Raw genomic sequence first — 5,755 nt, forward strand, 5'->3', positions numbered from 1 at the left:
TAATAATAATAATAATAATAATAATAATAATAATAATAATAATAATAATAATAATAATAATAATAATAATAATAATAATAATAATAATAATAATAATAATAATAATAATAATAATAATAATAATAATAATAATAATAATAATAATAATAATAATAATAATAATAATAATAATAATAATAATAATAATAATAATAATAATAATAATAATAATAATAATAATAATAATAATAATAATAATAATAATAACGACAATGGATAGTTTTAGCAATAAAGTAAGCTATCTTTTTGCAAATGATAACACATTTTATCATATTTATCATTCGTCAAACAAATAGTCCGAGTAAAGGGATAAAAAAATTAATTAATGCAATTTTTTCTTCGCAACAAACCCGTTAATAAACAAGTATTTTAAATGCAATAAATTGTAAACAGTATTTGAGTGAGCTAAATTATCATAAATGTCAATTTGAAAAATTGTTATTAATTTTATTATTTTTTTGAATTCTTCAATTTTCATAAAATTGCAACTTTTTGTGCTTTAATTTAAAAGTTTTGCGATAAAGTTGGCTGTGTACATTTTTTCCGGCCATGTACAGGACATATTTCATCAATTCAACTTATAAACGAATTTTCCGAATGAATTGATTGATCAGTAGTGATGATAGGTGCGTGATGCGGTACGGTTATGATAACATCTCTTTCAACATCCTGAAAAGTGCAAATAGTTGTTAAATGATTAGCACTTCAATATTTCATATGATTTTAAATTTTGTGAAATAAAAGAAGAATAACATGGAAGTATTCGGTAAAAAAAGAAATTTATTAGCATTTCAGGTCAATTTGTCAGTACTAATTTGTGGATTAGCACGAATGATCTGCAAAAAAAAAAGAAAACAAAATTCCAAAATACAAATGAGGCGAATCAATGGTAAAATGTGCCTACAAACAGATTATAAACAATAATTAACTGGAAGATATTTTTTAATTGTGGAATTCATAAAAATATGTGATGATAAGAGAGTGAGAGAATGTAGAAGAATTGCGCCAAAGCACTATTTTTTTTATCTGTATTTTTCTTAAATAACAAAATGAAGAGGAGAACATTTAAGTATAAAATATGAACATTACACTTTTAGACAATTCAAAATTGTAAAAGTAAGTGGAAGAAAAAAATTCAAACTTTTTTTGTTGAGATTTTTAACCTTAAAATCATCCCTTATAAATAATAATTGAATTAATGTTTGATTTGATTTTTGTTTCTTAACCTCTTTATTAGCAGCACAAATGATATCGTAATATTTGCGTACAATACAAATGATCAATGTTGCAAAGGAAATGATCATAAATACAACGATAACAGCATGAAGTACGATAATCCATTCATGTATAGTTATTAACGTAAATATATTCCAGTAACTAAAATTTAAAAATTTTGGATCGATAATTTATAAAAATTCTATTAATTATATGTAAAAATAAGCTTGCAATCTTTATAAATTACCTCATAATCAAAGGAAAAATAATTTTTAGCAACTATACAGGAATTGTAAAATGATATAAAATGATTGAATGTTATGAAAAATTGTTAATTTATTTCATAATAAAAATATTGTAAAATATGAATGAAAATTTTCGGCATAATATAAATTAACTGATAATGTTTTCATAATTGAATCATTGTTTTTACCATATAAAATGCATAAATTAATGGTGAAATTTTACAAAATATTACATCATCCTTTTTTTAATTTGTTTCGGCTTTAAAATAAATCTTTGCATTTAATGTTTATTGAAATAGAATTAAATATTTCTTTAAATTTCCTTTATTAAAATAAAACATAAAAACTGAAATTATTACTTTTTCCTTTTATTTATTTCATTTATTCATCTATCTTCATGTCAATATCCGCCAATAACCCTGGAATTTCAAATCTAGTGCATTTTTTTTGCACTCCACTCTAGTAATTTGAATTGAATTTTTGTGAACCATTACTGAATCACTGCTCTTTGCACACTTCAAATGATTTTGATCACTCTCGTTTTATTTTTGTTGATCACGTTCCAGATTTTTCAAAAGTTCACTAATCTGTCTATCAATTTTTACGCTTATTTTTGTCTTTATCAATAATTTATCAATAATTAAAATTACTAGTGGTCGAAACATTAGGCCAAAAAGGGAAACAAAAAAGAAAAAACGAAAATGGAATTCTGAAAAAATGAATTTGACATTGATTCCTTTAGCTACCAAAAATATTTCAAATACAAAATATCAAAAACGAAAGTTTAAAATTTCGGGTCGAGAAATGATGCATGCGTAAGATGATGTACATCGAACTGATTATAGATGATAAAATCTCTTCAATAATATATTCAAGCAAAAGTTACACCTAGTATTTTCACTAAATAAATTTTTGCACAGGTTTTAAAAAAATTTGTAATTTCCTCGAATTTCGTTCTAATAAATAACTTCTTCATAGTTATCACAAATTAATAACATATGAAAACCATCAAGACTAATTTTCAGATTTTTTTCCCTTGCAATAAAAATCATTGCTTGTTTTAGAAGTTATAAAGTTAAATTCAAATTTCTTCTCAAAAAATATAATTTTATTTTGCAAATAAAAAATGAGTGACAAAGTGACACAGATCAAATGATATTAACAACTGCAAACTATCAGATCGTTCTGATCACAATGATCATGAATCATTTTACAAGTGGGAGAATAAAAATAAATAAATGTTATGCAATTGATATGACTTAAATACGAATTATTAAAATTACAAAACAGAAAACAAAAAAGAATAGACTTTAAATGAGATATATGAGAAGCTAATAATTGTCATAAGATTTTTCAAATGAAAAAAGAAACGAAATAAATGCATTCAGATTTATGAACTTCTACAGTCATTTAATAATATATGAAAATTTAATCAGACGTTATATTTAATCATAATGTACGTGAAAATGGAGTGGTAGTTTATGATATCACTAGAAACAAAAAGTTATACAGATTTCTTTGCACAAAAAAGTTTCGCAAACAGCTTGTGTTTGCATCCTTTGTTCACTTCAAGTCAATATGGCGAGGAATTGTTTTGGTCTATTTGACATTGGCAGAATTATTTTATTATCTCATATATGTCAGGATAATCTTATCTCAGAATTTTTTCATAAATAACAAAATAGTATGTGGTAATTTTAAGCCAAATGGCCTTAAATCAAGTTTAAAAAAAACCCATTACAGTAATTTGGTAATTCCACAATTTAAGAGCCAAAGTTCTGACCAACATAAAAGCTAAATTTTGGCGAAGTTCCTTGTCTAGTTTCTTAAATGTAGAATTCAAAATGTTTACTTATGGTTGCAAGAAAAGAATACATTTCTATGGTTAAAATCTAACGTGAACCAATTACGGAACAACTGATAGCAATAAGATGAGAAAGTAAATGTATGACTAACTGTCTGGTTTACATGGCTAATTTTAAAGGTAAAATTTTAAAGTTCAACGACAAAAGTTACTGAGGAAGCAAAACGAAAATGCGAAAGTGGTCATCTCTCCAGAAAAGGAATATTCTATCGTGGATTCATATAAGACGGAAGATAACTTGCATGTCGTACAATAATTAAGCTGATTAAGTGTAATTGTGTTCCACTATTACATGTACAACGTCACCGACCGTTACATCCACAAGCATTGTTACTGGTCAGTCCACTTTCTATGTCAACTGTATCTCCCTGTGTCTTCTCTTCGTGTAATTGGATAGATTTACGATGGCCGAAGAGATGGGTACTGTTTTCTCTTCCGTTATTATAATAATTAATTATGTTGTTTTGTCCCCTTTTCGTCGATGATTCATTTTATGGCAATATTAAGCAATATTGAAGAAATCTTTTCATCAAATGGCATTCATATAGCTAAATAATTACACTAGACCTAAGCGTAAAATGAATCCAGTCTTATCTTATTTCAAAGCTCTTGTAATTTGATGAATGGTTAACGAGAATGTTTAATCAATTCAATATCGGTAATGGAAGAATATAGTAATTGTCGATTCTTTGTGCATATGAAAAAGAATTGATGAATAGGAAAATTTATTTGATTCTCATAAATCAACGATCGCATTTTTATGAAGAAAGGGAGACATTGGAGAATCCTGATAACACATTGTTAAAGTTAAGCGAATTATCGTGAAAGTTTTTGACTTTGATTGTTAGTACAGATGAATAATTGTGATAAAGTTTATTGAATGACGGGAAAATATTCTTTTTGGACGTTTATAAGAGAGTTATCAGATAATATTAAGTACAGTTGAGTAAATGATAAGTATTATTAATCGAATAAGATAAACGAAATAACTGATGATGCGCGATTGAGTGAATGAGCTCTGATGACTGATCCGAGCTCATTATATAGTGCGGAAGGTTTAATATTTCAGATACATTAGCTTAATTATAGATTTTAAGCTAGGAGTTTTTTTTTTTAAAACACTCTCTACAATTGCATATAAGTTTAATTGATAATTTGGAAGAAATTTGTAACGGAAGGCTTTACCTGTAACCATTTGAACTTGCAGTTAAGATTGGTTAAAAAATTGAATGAATTTAACTTTAACTATCGAAATGTTTATTTTGTTAACTTTGTGCAATGAATCACTTATCTCAAAACTATTCTAAATCCCAAACAAAACAATTAATTCCATTTTTTTTTCGGCTTTACGACACGGACGGATATATTTTAATTGCATTAGATGATTAAGAAACAAGTTTGATCGTGGAAATGTATTCGGCGACCACAAAAATAAAAAAAGCCTTTGAGGAAGAAATCAGCCAAACGATCCTGCAACAAGTAAGAAACAGACGTTTCCGAGAGATTACGGTATACCTCATGCAGGTTCATTGTCATGACGTATTATATCGATGTAGCAGTCCTTTTCCTCCAAACTTAAGGTCCGAGTCAGCTACTAATAAATAGTTCCTTGGATTTACTCATATGGGTGTACTTTCTCATCGATATAAACTAAGAAAATAATTGTTGAAACGTAAAATAAAAAAAAAAGTAAGGAAGTATTCGGAAGTCATTCTTTTCTTTTTGCACAATATTACTCCTGTCTAGAAAGATCCATTATTCGTTTGACATTTACGACCTGCTAAACTTCGTTTCTCCATTTTTTCGAAATTTTACATTTTTTTGTTGGTAAAATGTAAAATACTTCAGATGGCATGAATTGAAAAGTGAGACGGTATAATAGGTAACCCACAGTTTCTTTTCATCAGAATTATGAACTTTAACAAATCATGCCAAGCAAAATATGACCAGTGCATCTTGGCTACATAAAGCAAGAAAAAATGACGCCCATAATGATATGTGTAATTGTATATTTCTGAAACTTTATTCGACTATAAAAACGCTCTTAAAACGTGCAGTCCTAAAAATTTAGCATATTTGGTACCAAATATTAAGGAACACAAAGTTTTTAAGGAATTCTGAAAATGCATTTTAAGAAACATTATACTTCAAGAAAACCATTACTTTTTAATTATTTAATACAACATTTCAAGATTACAAACTGTGACAGAGTCTCGGATGACTTCGATGAGAATAATTTGTGACGCATAGATTTCTGATCTATTTTTAGCATTGATTGGATTCACAATTGATTCAATACCTTGCTATAAAACATAAAGCCAAACAAAGGCAAAGGTTTGGAAAAGACAAAACAATTATCCATAATAGTAATAGGGCCAATAACCACCATATG

Source organism: Loa loa (assembly GCF_000183805.2).
Source record: "Loa loa unplaced genomic scaffold supercont3.246, whole genome shotgun sequence".
In the NCBI taxonomy this organism is placed as follows: domain Eukaryota; kingdom Metazoa; phylum Nematoda; class Chromadorea; order Rhabditida; family Onchocercidae; genus Loa; species Loa loa.